Source organism: Cricetulus griseus, chromosome 3 (genome assembly GCF_003668045.3).
Source record: "Cricetulus griseus strain 17A/GY chromosome 3, alternate assembly CriGri-PICRH-1.0, whole genome shotgun sequence".
In the NCBI taxonomy this organism is placed as follows: Eukaryota; Metazoa; Chordata; class Mammalia; order Rodentia; family Cricetidae; genus Cricetulus; species Cricetulus griseus.
The window spans coordinates 209947472-209963176 of NC_048596.1; positions in this window are offsets into that span (position 1 = coordinate 209947472).

The following is a 15705-nucleotide window of genomic DNA, read 5'->3' on the forward strand; positions in this document are numbered from 1 at the left end:
AGTGATAACACTAACCACTAACTGCTTCTGTATAAGGCAAAACACATTCACCAGATACCAGAGACTTCATTTGCTAAGTGAAGAGGATGCAGTGCACCTTCTCAGTGTACATTAGTCAGCATTCCAGCACTGTGAAAACATGCCAGACAGGAGATACCAGGTTTTTGGGAAGGGACTTTGGTTCACGGTTTCAGAAGTTTCTCTTCATGACTGCTTTACTGTCTTGCCTTTGGACCTATGGCAAGGCGGTATACCACAGAGGGAATGTGCAGTGGAGAAGGCTCCCAGGAGAGAGATGGAGACAGAGAAGAGAGAATAAACTGGAGCCCAATATTCCCTTCAAGAATACCAGCCCAGACAATCTGACTTTATTCCCCTAGGCTGCCCCCTCCCACTAGTGCCATGGACTGCAAATATGCCAGAGCCATGCCATGGTGTCTTGTAATCCCTGTGACACACATAAAAGACATACATTCTACTTAAGGAACCTGAAGCATTCTGAGGTTGTTTGTTCATTTGTTTTCTCAAGAGCACAGAGCAACTGAGAGGTGAGAATGATGTTTGACACTAGACCTTTCTGAATCCAAAAACTCAGGCCTGTTTTCAGTCTGCCGCTCAGAAAGTGGTCATCTGCAATTCAGGGACCATCTCTAGGGAGGTCCCACACACTGGGATGCAGTGCCCTAGTCCAGGGCAGAGGTGTGGGTACCAAAAGATGGTAGAACTTTAGCCTCAGAATTCTTCACCTGCATGACTCCTCCTTGACCCCAAGTGAGACTTGGATCTGCCCTTGATTTGGAGGTTTCTATTAAGGGGATCTGAATTTGGAGGTCTCCCGGGACCTCCTGGCATTGTCCTCTGTCTGAAAAATGCAGTAACTGATCTTCTGTTGATGACACATTTCTGTGTGAAATAACTCTTCAAGGCAAAAGCCTGTGTTTTCTGAAAGGCCTGAGGAAATATTCTGTAGGTCTGAAGCCAGGCAGTAGTGGCCTTTAATCCCAGCACTGAGGAGGTAGAGGCAAGTGGATCTCTGTTAGTTTGAGGCCAGCCTGGTCTACAGAGCTAGTTCCAGGACAGCCAAGGCTACACAGAGAAACTGTGTCTTGAAGGAAAAAAAAGGAAGGAAGGAAGGAAGGAAGGAAGGAAGGAAGGAAGGAAGGAAGGAGGAAGGAAGGAAGGGAAAAAAGAAAGAAAAAAAGAAAAAGAAAGAAAGAAAGAAAGAAAGAAAGAAAGAAAGAAAGAAAGAAAGAAAGAAAGAAAAGATTTCCAAGTTCCACTGGCAGCCAGATAGAATATGCCCAGTTAGATGTCAGGTCTGTTAAAGAATTGAAGTTTGACGGGAGCCACTATGAGCAAAGAACTGGGCCAGTCATGCAGGGCACACAAGGAACAAAAAAGATCCTGGCACTCTGAACCTCTAACCCCAGTAGAAAGGAAGCACATTCTATTTGGGAATCATTAGCGGGTTCTCTGTTGCAATTTAGATTATCTATCTCAAAAAAGATGTTTTGGCCAAGCATTTAGCTGACATTTTAACTTTTGCCTACGAGCTAATTTTTATTATTTATTTTGGTATGAGGGATGGAGTCCAGCGTCTCACATGTCCTAAGCAAGTGCTCAACATTGAGCCACACTCTGAGCTATACAAAGCTGCTTTTAGTGAAAGACCCCTGCCCCTTAGCTTTCTTCCTCAAGTTGCTTCCTCCTCTGGTCGGGGCTAATGGGACACGCGGTGGATCCCTCCGCCTCCCCGATCTCCACCCCCGCCGCCGCCAGGCCCTCTCCCAAGCTGGTCCACCCCGGCAGGGCTGGCGCCCCTGGCCCGCCCTGCCTGGCACCGCGCCTCGGGGCTGGGGCCGAGCAACGAGCACCAGGTGCGTTGGCCCGAGGCCCCGCCCCCACACCCCCACCCTCCGTCCCAAGGTCAGCTATCCGGACGCGGAGGGAATTGAGTCTGTTGCACCAAACACCAGACCTTGAGAATATGCTGGTCTGGAATGGCTCTGTGTCTCATTTGAACCATCCAATAGAAATGATTCTGTATTTCGCCTCATTTGAAAGATCTGTGTTTCACCTCATTTGAATAACTCTATACTTCACCTCATTTGAATAACCCTGTATAGCGCCTCATTTACATTGACCAATGGGAATAGCTCTGTACAATGCCTCATTAGAATTATCCAATAGAATCCCTGCACCTAGCTTGCGCCTTTTTCCCTATATAAGGACCCCTTTCCCTTGGCTCGGGGCGCTTAGCCACACAGAAGCTAAGTCGCCCCGGGTACCCGCGTCTCTAATAAAACCTCTTGCGGTTTTGCATCCAAGTCTGTGGTCTCGCTGATTCCTGGGTGCGGGTCTCCTTCTACGAAAGTACCTCTTCGGGGGTCTTTCATTAGAAGCCAGTTTCATCTGTGATGCTCAAGAACATGACCATTAACAGTAACATAATCAGGTATCTCTGTCAGCCTCCCACAGTTCTCTTTGATTCAGAGAGGACCAACATGAAGTCCATCTACCTGACAAGCATTTGTCAGCACATCCATCTGGCAAGCAGGCCTTGTGCCTCCACTGGGGAGAGAGGGCTGGGTAGATCAGAATGAAAAGGGAGCATGGTGCTCATACTCTAAAGGACACCACCCAGGAGGAGCCGTCTCTTCAACAGCTGACTCATGAGCTGCAGATTCCTGCTTCCTATGTAGGATATAAGCTGTGTGACTTATTTCTGACAATAAGGGCAACTTGTTGCTATTTCCTGGAAGAAGAAAACATGTCCTTCACTTATTTTCCATGCTAGAATCAGCTGTGGTGATTTGGCCAAATTAGAGACATCTGCTCCGGAGAACCAGAGGTGTGCACAGCGGGTTATCTGGTCACCCAGAAAGCAGTAACTGACTTTAGAAGAAGACTGTCTGAAAATATAAACTGAGGTTCAATTAGCTATGAGCAGAGCAATCTCTCCCTACACCTCTGTAGTCAACTATGTTGAGTCTGTAATTGGAACATATTGGGAAAAAACCCTAAGATTATGTGAGTAGAGAAATGGTTTTATTGATATTATCATCTTTATGATAGAATTCATGAATTCTAACCATTCAATGAAACTTCATCTTCCAATATGAATGCAAAATTTATTGTGTGTGTGTGTGTGATGTATGTGTGCATGTTTGTGTATGGACAGTGAATGTTGGTATATATGCATATGCATATTCACGCACATGAAGATTAGAGGTAGACAATGGGTATCTTCCTCCATCACACTCCACCTTATTTTTTGAGGCAGCATCTCTCTCCGAACAGGCATTCACTAATTTGGCTCCACTCGCTGGCTTGTGAGATCTAGGAATCTGCTTGTCTTTACACTCTCAGCACTGCCGTTGTAGACGAACACTGATGCATCTGGCCTTCTGAGTGTGTGCTGGCCATCTGAACTCAGGTCCTAATGTTCACACAGTAAGCACTTTATTAACGGAGCCATGCATGGCCTCAACTCCATGAAGGTAAAATTTCACAGAACATTTTATTTGAACATGTCTTTGTAGCAGGCATGTATAAACTCAAATACTCTTTATTTATTTTTTACCTAATTAATATACTTCCGAGACATCACGGGAGACGGAAAGGAAGAATATTTTCAGCACAAAGAAGGTTGATGGGAAACACTGAAGCCTTAAATCTAGAATGGAGGGCACTTTGGGTTCATCTGCTTCCTAAAAGTCACCTTCTATGAACCCTTTAGAATGAAAGCAACAGAAGCGACCTTCAAATGGCAACAGGAGTTTCTTCTGGATAGTCTAGGTTTGAATGAAAAGGAAATGGCACACGATACACCCCGCCCCCAACACACTCATACATGCATGCATGCACACGGGTACACATACATTCACATGTCCCCTCCTCTCTCTGACTAGCTGTTTCTTCTGTTGGGAAAGTCAGGTCTTGACAAACTTTTTATACTAATCGAACAGTCTAAAGAGTGGTATAGGGCCTAGATGCTAAAGCATCCTCTTTGAACTTCTCTGTGTAGACTTATCCATGATTTCTTGCCCGAGACAGCCAGAAAGAGGGAGAATAATAAAAAAAAATCATTCCAATTTTCTTACTGACACCCAAGAGGTAGGTACCTTTGTTAGGTTTTGGCCAGCAAGCAGCAGAGAGCAGAATGTTTGGCACTTGCCTATCTAGCTCTCCCCATTATTGTTAACCTCTCCAACTGTATCCACTAGTATGTTCTCCTAGGAGTAACTGCAGGTTTTTCTATGCATACACAAACTGGTGATTCTACAACAGCAAACATATGCACACTAGCATGATTTATACACATTGATATGTCCTTTTGATAGAACATTCCCCAACTATTACAGAAAGAAGTATTTCACTAAGAGCAGCTCTTGGCATGAGTCTACTTTGTAGGCAAAGCTATCCCAGATCATTCCTTCCACAGCAGGAGGCTCTGGTTTGACGTTCCTCAACATTTCATTTTTCTTCAGAAAACCGAGGGGTAGAGTTGCATCTGGCCATTGACTCATTTCTTAGGAAACAAAATTGAATGGCAAACAACTTATCAACCTGCCTCAGGTCCATGTTTATTTGTTCAGAGAGCAGGACTGGGGACCAGAGCCATTGAGTTGTAACCTCAAGATTTTACTAGCAGAAATCACTGTTGTTTTTTGCTTACTGCCTCTTTTATGTCCTTTGCCTGGGAAACTCCAGAGCAGAAGAATGCAAGACATCATACTCTACCCATGTTAACTATGGGGTGTGGGGAGTCGATAGGAACTATCTGGCTAGACCGACCAAGGTTCTCTCGTAATGACACTAAAGGACTAGACCTGTTGCCACTTGATGCCACCAATAGTAATTCAGAATTAGCTAAAGGGTGGAGGTTGTAAGGGAGGCCAAATTCAAATGATATTATAGAAGTTATAATGTTTGGGGATAGAAAACTGAGTTGTGGCCTCCTCACTGAAGTTAGTGGGAAAGGATGTTAAACCATGTGTGCTCAAGGGGCTCAGATGCTGTGTGTGGAGCTCCATGGTCACACTCCATGAACCGACTCTGTGGCACTCAGGGACTTTGTCTTAGTCAGGGTTACTACTGCTGTGATGAAACACCAGGACTAAAGCAGCTTGGGGAGAAAAGGGTTTATTTGGCTTACTCTTCAATATCACTGTTTGTCATTGAAATAAATCAGGACAGAAACTTAAACAGGGCAGGAACTTGGAGGCAGGAGTTGATGAAGAGGCCATGGAGGGAAGCTGCTTTTTTGGCTTATTCTTTATGGCTTGTTCAGCCTCCTTTCTTATAGAACCCAGACCACCAGTCCAGGGATGGCACCACCACAATGGGCTGGACCCTCTCCCATCAATCACTGAAAATGCCCTACACTCTTGCTTGCAGGTCAACCTTATGGAGGTATTTTCTCAATTAAGGTTCCCTCCTTTTAGGTAACTCTAGTTTTTATGTGAAGTTGACATACTGGAGTGCTCTTGTTCTACTTAGGAGAAAAAGAATCTCAGAACTCTATGAATTTGGCAATCTGAGGTCCTAATGTTCTCAGAAGAAAACTCTTCCAAACTTGCCTAGTGTTGGAGATAGCAGTTATGTTAAGAATGTTGGTTTCCTTCCCAAATTGCCTTGATTATTGAGGCTATCATGGGCCCGTGATGCAGAACCTAGGCAGGGGTTTATCGAAGCCCCATGCTTGGGATTTTCAGCGTCAGTTCAATTAGAAACAGTCAAATCACATCTTGCCCTCTTGTCGGGGAGAGTTTTGTTTTGCCAAGCCAGGGAACAATCTCAGAGGAAATGGGATATTTATCAAGTGTATTATTGGTGATGTCCCATATGTTAGTCATTAGCCAAGTGAAAGAGTGTGAGAGGCTGGGGAAGCAGGTGAGACACATGCTAGTGTGTCTGGCACCAAAATTAGTGACCTTGTATTGCTTTGTGAAATTACTGGAGGAAAAGGAAGAAAGCAATTCTTTACAAAAGCTTGTTAAAATAGGAATCTAAGCTGGACAAAGGTGGCTTGGTCTACAATCCCAGCATTTGTGAGACGAAAGCAGAAAGATTATGAATTCAAGACTGGCCTGAGCTACCTAGTGAGACAGCCTCAAAAACAATCAAATGGAAAGAAAGAAAGAAAGAAAGAAAGAAAGAAAGAAAGAAAGAAAGAAAGAAAGAAAGAGAGAGAGAGAGAGAGAGAAGGAGGAGGGAGGAAGGGAGGGAGGGAGGGAGGGAGGGAGGAAGGAAGGAAGGAAGGAAGGAAGGAAGGAAGGAAGGAAGGAAGGGAAGGGGAATCCAAGTATGGTGATATATTATTCAATCTTTAGAAGTGACATTATTACACTGTTGTAACATAATAAAATGAAATAACTGTAGACTGTGCTCTTCATTCCTAAAGCATTTATCAATTATTTGGGTAGTGATATCAGGACCTGCAAGAGCAGGTCACATGACATAGTTAAGCATGGACATGAATGGTACAGGCTGCATGTGTATCTATGTAGAATGTGAAGTGAAAGTACTGTGGGCTGTAGTAACTCGCAGAACAGGAAAGACCCTCACCATCAGCATTGCTCTTAGGCTGGCCTTCCCAGAAGACAGAGAGCGAAGTGGAGCTTAAGTGCATGTGTCAGAGGAAGTTCAGTTCCAGGGAACAGAGAATTGTAGCACAAGGCAAGGCAGATAGATACCAGCTGTAGTAGATATCAGTGAAAACTGAGCACACCATTGAAAGGAAAGGAAAGCTTCTTCTTTTCCGAGCCTTCGCTCTCATTGTCAAGCATTTCCCGGCATTAATTCTCTTTCCCTTCGGGATTTTTGTCTCTTTGGGAAGTTTCTTGAAAGACCTGTTTCCATGACCAGAGTTTATCACTTCATCTAAATCTTTTTATGAGAACCTCCTGAGTCTAGTCAGCTCAAGGCAATAGGGCTTCTGTGGCTCCTAGTGACATGGTGGCAATGGTTGCAGTGTTGAAATCTGCCTGCCTGTAGTGCTTAGTGACGTAGTGGTCCCTTGAGGAGGTAGGACCTTTTAGGAGGAGTTAAAACACTAGGGTTTTGCCCTTGAAGGAACCCTGTACCACCACAGACTTAAGACACCAGGGCGAGGTGATCATGGACTCAAAGCCCCTGAAACCACCAGCCAAACCAAAGCTTTAATCCTCAAAAGCTGACTATCCAAGTTGTTTTTTTTTTTTTCACAAAAACAGAAATCTGACTAGCAGGGTGTACAAGGGCAGTGAGGTTAGGTGGCCAGAGAAGGATGGAGGAAGGACCAGCAGCAGGAAAGAGAAAAAAGTTTCCAGAGCACTAAAAGGGTCTGCCTTTAACAGAAAAGAAGATTATGAGACATGAAGCATTCGGGGCTGTATTTTGAAAGCTTTGGAGATGAAGTAGGCTACATTCCCTTTAGTTGCTATTAAACTTAGAGATGAAAGCAACATACAGTAACATTTGTCTTGGGCTGACCCAGTCCTTTAGGAAAAAGGGAAGCCACATCCCAGGAGTCTACCTGAGATATTGCTAAGGAAATGCAGAAATGCACCTGGGTGCTGATGGTAGCCGAGGTGCTGACATCGTACAGCAAAGAGTCATGTTTTCCAAATGGAAAGAAAGGTAAGAGATGTGTATTGCTGAATATAGGGGTCTTGTTGCCTGAACCAACAGCAGTAACTGGCAGAAAGAGAATTGTGGATCATTCACAGCAGTGCTGTGGGCAGAGGTGCTGATGGGAACATTCTAAGAGAGAAGAGATCCACTATTTAAACTTCTCTAATCTTGCCATGTACAACCAACTGTGTTGTCTGTAAAAGGACAGAGCAGTCTTCTGTCAAGCAAGGGTCGTCAGTGGGAGTGGGCTTCCAAGGAGCAGAGCATAAGGGAGTGCACATCTGGATTTTAAAAAGAAGTGTGCTTAGCATGCATGAAGCCCTAGGTTTAATTTCCAGGACCCCCCAAAAAAAATGAAGAGGGAGGGAGAGGCGAGGGAGGGAGGGGGAGAAAATGCAACCTTATAGTCAGTTTGAGAATCTGGTAAAAACTGAGTTTTCAGTTTCCCAAAATGAGATTTCCAAGTTAAATCTCCCCTGCTAAGAAAGTGGAAAACATCTGGCAACAGAAGATCCTAAAAGCTGCTGATAAAATGTGCCAAGTGAAAACCATCAGGAGAATGTTTATGGCATCTTTGGTAGGGACTTGTGTTTTCAGCCAGACTGAACCTTCTACTCCCCTTTGGTTCTGGTGGAAGTGGTCTCAAACTGCAATCGGGTTTTTGTTTACTTCTTGCTTGTTTTGTTTTACTCCTGGGGGTGGGTTGGACCCAGGTCCCCCATGTTACTATTCAGGTATCTGTACTGGCCTGCCCTTGGGGTTCTGACAGGATACATCCTCAGCTGCAGCCACTAAACCACTAAGAACACCATCTGTGCACATTCACACTGTATTCCCTTTTTAAAATGGCCCTGCCCATCCTGCTTCCTCTCTCCCTCTCTTCCTCTACTTTGCCTGTCTCTCTGCCCTCCCTTTCCTCTTTTGCTGCTCCTGTCCTCCGAGGCCGGTCTCCCCCATCCCCTCCCCTCTCCTTCAATTGACTTTCCCCTAATAAAAACCCCTCCATGTGAGCTCGGTCACATGTTGTCTTTCTCTCTTGCTCTGCTTTTTAAATTACCACACCCCACATTTCAATCTATTGTTGCTGTTCCTTTAGAAGATGGTTTAATTTCCTATCTATTAAAGTCAGAATTCATTGATTTATCTTCAGATAAATTACATCAAGTTATAAATAGTAGTAAAGGCAAGGCGTACTGGCATTGTTTTGATAGCAAACAGTTCAATGCTTGTTAAATCCTTGAGTGGGTGTCAATGTCAGTTCTGCCACTGTGTCCATATTAATGTTCAAGTTCATTTTGAGGCATCTTTCCTACTTATAGGAGGTAAATATCTAATGTACCCAATGTCCACTAGAGCCACTGAATGGTGGTGAAAGGGTGAGCCTGAACCCTTGTGTGTTCCAGCAGATGGTAAGACCCCATTGTACAAAGAATAATTTAGCAGAGACCAAGGAAACTGAAGGTATTATCAGAGCCTTCTGCACATGACAGCCTGTAGCTTTAGAGTTTACAGCTATTGGCTGTGGTATGCAGGTCGGTAAGATGGCTCAGCATGTAAGGTTGATTGCCACTAAGCCTTGGTGACCTGAGTTCAATCCGCAGGGCTCATATGATGGAGAGCAGTGACTCCTACAAGAATCTTCTGGCTTCTACACATGTGCTATGGCATGCACGTGACCAAGCACACACATAACAATATATTAGAAATAAATTAACTTTAGAAGCAAGAGAAAAAAATGAGAAAAGTGATAAAACTTACAATTAATATGGAATGTCCTCAGCTAACTACTAGTAAAAGATGGGCAAAACTATTATACATGAAAATGATAAGACAGATTTCTCAAAGTCATTGATAAATTTGTAGGACTCAGAGTTAGGGAACAGAACTGAATTTATTGTTTTTACTTCACAGACAAAGATATGTGTGGACAATTTTTCTTCTCAAAAATACATTCATGCAATTGAAATCAATCATTTGTTTCTGCATGTTTGTACTGTGATATTTACCTTATTTACTTTGGTTTTTACTGGCATTAGCATTTATTTTAAGCTCAATAGAAGAAAGTTTTCACTGTCTGTTCTTCATTTCTGACTGTAATTGTAATCTACTTCATCCTGTGACTATGACCAAATATAATTTTATCATAGAAAGCAAAGCGGTGTTAAATGATTTGCCCTGTGGATGAATTATGTGAGGCCTGCCACTGTGCACGGAGGCCTTGTTTGGAAAGGTACTCAGCCATTGGATGACTTCTTAACTGTAGATCATCAAAGTTTGAGTCTTGGGCTGGAACTTTGCTCCTACTTAATTTTACCCAGACTCAGATGGACTGTGATACACAAAGCTCACAGGTGTTGGAGTCTATAGTCCATATGCCTCAAACAAGTACTATACTAAGAACTCTATTCTGTGAAAGTCCTCTGTGTGCATAAAGAAACATGGGATTCCTAATAGGACTGACATGGTTTGAAGACACACTCAAAAGAGACTGAAGGCAGGCTCGCTTATTACTATTTCTGGAAGAGTTTTAAAATTTGGTGAGGAGGTTTTGGTGTTTTGGTTGTACACAGCCTAGTTCTTAAGAAATTACAAACCGTGAAAACAGGCTGCTTCCTCAATGAACAAAACACGTTTCATGTAAGAGGCAGCATATGGTCAGGAAAGATAACAGAGAAATAGAGGGTACCACTTTCTCCAGGCATCACTGAGAACCCCACACATTGTCTCTCTGAAGCCAAAGTTGAAAGATGAGATTTGATGATTACAACATCGGTCAGCTCAATGGAACCTCAGCACCAAGCTTCAGTTGCAGATCCAGTAGCTCATCAGACCAAAAAGAGCCGGGCCACAGAAGAAGGAGGGCAGTCGGCTTCCTTCCTCTTCTTATACTCTCACTGATGGTAATTAAGAGCTGATCAGGAATAACTTTTAAAAGGCCCCAGAGAAAGAGGAAGTTCTTAAAAAAGAGTGGTGTGAGTTCTCAGTAGACCAAGGGCTTGCTGAAGTCTCTCTGTGCTTTCTCCCATGAGGATTCCTGACTGCAGAAGTCTGTGTCTCTCTCTGGTGTGAAATGCAATGCTTAGATATTCCTCACAGTTTCTGCAGGGCTCCCCTGGAAGTTCTGTAGTAGATATAGGTAGATAAACACCGGTGATCATGTTCAGCTATTTGGATATCAGCTTTTCTTTTGAAAACATGTTTTGTGTAATTACTAATACAGAATGACCATACATATTTAATTAAGAGTCACTGTCTGCTTCCATCCATGCATGCATTGCATAGGGACCAAATCTGGGTAATTAGTGAATCCACTATTTCAAACTCTCCATTTCTTTGTGTTGAGAACATTCAAAAATCTCTATTATCACAGTTTCCAAATACACAAGATGTTTTTATGAACCAGAGTTCCCATTCTGTGCCATGGAACATAGGACCATGTTCCCCCTCCCACATACCTTTAACTTTGTAGCCCATGGCCAACCTCTGCTCAACACTCTCAAGCCCAATCCAGCCTCAGGCAAACATTGTTCTAGATTTTCCTTCCATGAATCCAGTGTTTAGAGATTTCACATCTGAGTGAGGTCACGCAAAACTTGTCTCTTTATAGCTTGTTTCACTTAACACAGTGTCTTTTAGGCTCACCCATATTGTTACACAGGGTTTCTCTTTTTATGCCTTCTTTAATAAACCCTACCAAATACATCAGTTTGTGACTTTTATTACTGACGAGAAATGTGAACTAGGGTTAGAACAAAGGAATGACAGAGTGGATACATAGAAGAGGCTAGGCTAGTCAAATAGTGTCCTGAACATTTTAGTTGGTGTGGAGAGAGCCACATCATGTCATCTGTAGCACTGCCTGTTGCTGCCAGGGGCTGGTAACAACAGAAAAATACTGGAGTCACTTAACAAAACACACATATGGATTTTATGCTATCAACACAAAAATAATTCTATCATGAAGAATGATCATAAAATGGGTTTGTTCATGTGCTGCTGGAGCTGCCTAACTAGCCAATCTGAGAGTGCATAAAGGAAATCTCCCTCGCTGTTCTGATAGAATATAAACTCAGTGCCTGGCTTCCTGCCCTTTACAGCCCTTCAGATGCAGCCTTCCAAGCCTCCGTCTCTCCCTCCCTCCTTCTCTCCTCCGCCCTCCCACCTCCCTCCTTGCCTCACACCCCGCTTGAGGCTTCATCCAGCTCTCCCTCCGTCTTAAATGTCCTTCTCTACTGCACAAGAGAACCCTGACATTTTCAGATTTTGCTTGTACCTTCTCTTACCACCCTCACAAGACCAGTTTGGAGAGTCAGGACTCTCTAGCTTCTTCACAGTGTTACAACTACCCTGTTTTTGCTGATGGGACAGCAGGAGATAGTGGCCAAGAGTGCTGTATTTCCAGGTCAACTGAGTCCTTCCCACATGCAAATGCCCAGTTAAGTACTTAATTAACTACTTTCAATGTGGAATGAAAATGCAAGATCAACAACCATCACATGATTACATTTGTTTTTTAGTAAGAGTACACGTTGAGCAATAGACAAGTAAGACAAAAATGTTAGTATTTTCATTATAACACTTCTATTGTGGTTGTCTTTTTTCTTTTCCTTTTTATTCTTCATTATATTTATTTATTGCTATTACCAAGAACTACTTTGATAGTTTAAATGTGTGACCAAAAGAGGAACGATCTGAATTCAGCATTGCAGTTGGGAACTGCTTAAAGCATAGTGCCTGTAAGCATGCTTAGAGAGGAAAAAAAAAAAAAGGCTAGAGTAAAGTTTTGGGGGAAGGGAAGTTAGGTTTCTATAAAGTATCCTGCTGCAGGACAAAGCAATGACAGGCTTTCACACTGAGTGGGGAAATGAAACAGGTTGCTGACAGCTGTCAGCCACTGGCAGGGGCCACCCTGGGAAAGAAAGCAAAGCTTGCAGGGAAGGTTGTGGGTAAGGAGGGGCTTAGAGGGAGAGAAGCAGGACCTTTGGATGAGGAAGAACTAGAGAGAAGGAAAACATGCTGAGAAAGTAGCCAGGGATAACCTGAGTGTGGGTGTAGATGGGAGCAATGGTTAGCTTGCAGCAGATAACTCACCCTGGGAGGAGGATGGGCTTCCTAGGTTTAGCTGGATGTGGTGAGCAAGAGAGCAGGTCAGAAACTGTGGAAATCACATGGCAGCAATCTGCTGTTTGCATGGGGACAGGTATGGCTCCTAGGGTGTGAGGGGACAAGGCCCTGGAAGAAGACTCAGAGAAGGATGCCTGTCCCTTGACAGAGGGAATGCCAGTTTGTGTGACAGAGCTGAAGGTGTCAGAAGGAATGGTGTCAGAGGTGAAGGACGAGTGGGAGCAGAGGGAAGATGAGGAAATGGACCCACGTGGTGAAACTCAGCTGAAAGTTGACAGGCCCGTGACTAACCTAGTGAGCAAGAGATACAGCCTGACCTGGGGAAGAACTGGAGAAACGGGCAGTGAGCAGGCGGAAATGAGATGTTGTTTGTTGTGCTGGAAGAAGCTGGGTGGAGGAGCATGTCAGGGACAGCTGGCTTGTCTAGTAGGCTGAGGCAATAAGGGAAGGACAACTTATCAGGACCTTCTCAATGGAACAGTAGCAGCAGCAAGGGGAGCTAAAGGGAACTGCATCCTTAGAATGCTACAGACAGGCCAGGAGCATGAGAATGGCTGGCCTGAAACAGAAGGAGCCCTGGGTGGGTTCCCCTGGCTTTGATGGGCAGCAACAGGCTCCAGGAGCTCATAGCCCTTCAACCTCATTCCCCTATAAACAAGCCCCTCCTCTTCCTGCTAGTTCTGATCAGGTATTAAGAGACAGCCCCAAGCAGGTTTCTGAAAAGAATTTTAGACCTTGCAATTTTTAAGACCCAGTATGCTGGAATCAGTTAAATCCATCAAATGCATTGCTGTGCCAGACAATAATCACAGGCCTTGATGGGACAAAATGAGTGTCCTCCCTTATGCAGCCATTATCCATTGCTGACTGAAGACCTCAGCAGAAACTGTGGCAGGGACTGGGGCTTGCATTCCCACCCAAAGCCCTGTTCTGGTAGATGCAGTGATAGCAGCATACTTGGGAGACTTTGGTCCAAGCAGGGTGTCTCACAGGGATCCAGATGAAGGTGTTTGCCAAGACCCGCCGGGTCTTCCCAGCCAATGGTGACCTCAGGGCCACTGGGGTTTCATGTTCCAAGTTCATACATAAGTAGTGATGAACTATGAGTCATACACACATAGTGTGTGTGACTTTGAGCCTTACTTGCAGCCTTAATTTCCCTGTATTCCAAAAGAAATCAGGAAACAAAACTTAGCAAAGGGAGTGAGGGCTACCTCCCTCTCCCCACATACTGAGGCTGTCTGAAAAGTCATAGAGGATCATGGAACAGAGGCCAGAGACAGGCCAGCTTAGTGGAGACCAGTTAGTTGGTTCTTTTCCTGGGGTGGAGGTGACTCAGGCCCAGGTTGCTTGCAGTTTGTCAGAGACACTTTTGTTATTATTGTTTGTTGTGTTGATTTTTTTGACTATTATTTCAAATTCAAGTCCTGGCTTGGAGAAAATGGGATAGGTGTTATGTCTTAGACATCCCCTCCTTTTAAAAGAGGGAGACTCTGGTTTTATGAAATGATGGATGTAATATATAAGGGTACTTTTCCCCTAGGTCCATTCCTCTGGTTGGTGCAGGTAACAGGTTGGGTAGTATATTTTCTTCCGGGGTAGGTGCCTTTAGTATTTTCTTCCAGTGCCTGTTTCAAGCTCAGTCACCTGCATAAGTATTCAACACATGAAGTGAAAATAAAAAGACGCTACTTCTGATGGCTGGGAGAAGGGACACAGGTGTCTCTTGTAGCAATGTTTTGTTTCCTATCCAGAGTGGGGTCACGGTTATGGTAATGCTAGAATCAGGATGTCAGGAGCTATGTCCTTTGCTCTCTAGGAAGACTGCTTATCTAAGGGACAAGCATGGAGGGCTTGGTGGCACTCAGATATCTAGCTTACTTTTTCTAAGCTCAGCTCATCCCCAGCCCTCTCATTCTCATGAATTTTCTTGGATGTTTGGCCTCCTGTCTTGAACTAGCCTAATTTGACTTGGAAACAGTCTCTTATAGTCACATTAGTACACACAAGCCAGCAAGCCACAGTGCTAGAACATTTGCCAAGCAGAATACAATTCTGGGGATGAGTCCCTGCAGATGCAGACTGTTTGGGTATTTCTGACCCAAGAGTCCTCACCTGACTTTGAGACAGGTCTGGTGAGTATTTTAGGAGCTGCTCCCCAGCAGGAGTTCTGGGGTAAAATGTTGAGCCCAAGGTGGAAGGTTGTGACAGTTGGGGAAGGGCAAATCATAGACACTGTGGAAGCACTATGGTTGTGGAGAGGGCTGCTGTGTATGAGTGCACCCCTAGTGTCCTTGGCTGTGATGCCATCACAAGCTTAAACACTCATCCCAGGAGTTTGTTCTTTAAAGGACTTTAGCTGGTCTAGGGGACAGGCAGAGGCTTGCAGTACATGTGGCCCAAAAGACATGACTGTAGCATGCAGCTAATAAATGATGTCTTCATTCTGGCTAGACTCAGATGTAAATGGAGCTCACAAAGGAGCACTGTGGCATTTCAGGAGACTGGCCACAGGTCTGCAAACAGTGGGCTCACTCTAATCGCCCCTGGGGACCAGGTTGGTTTGCATCTGCTATTTTGGTATGAGTACTAACAGCACTTACTTTCACTCTCAAAATATCCTGATATTAAAGGTAAAAATCCATCATCCACAGTGAAGATATGGTGTCAGAACTGGAGGGAGTCTTGGGTTTGAGGTTCCAACGTGGAAGCAGATTGGAAACTACTGCCCAAAGAGCAGAAAGAGATGGAAGCCATGGCTTTGGAATGAGAGAAAAAGAAAGCTTTGTCCATGCTAGAAGAATAGAAAAGGGAGTAATCAGGGATTCACAAAAGAGTAAGGTGAAACCAGAAAAGCTGTCGAGGACAGAACTGTGTGTCCACTGTCAGGTCTGGTGAGCTCAGAGCCACAGCACCACGCATTCCTGGCAGAGCAGGGGTGCCCTTGGAGGATTCTGAAGTGTC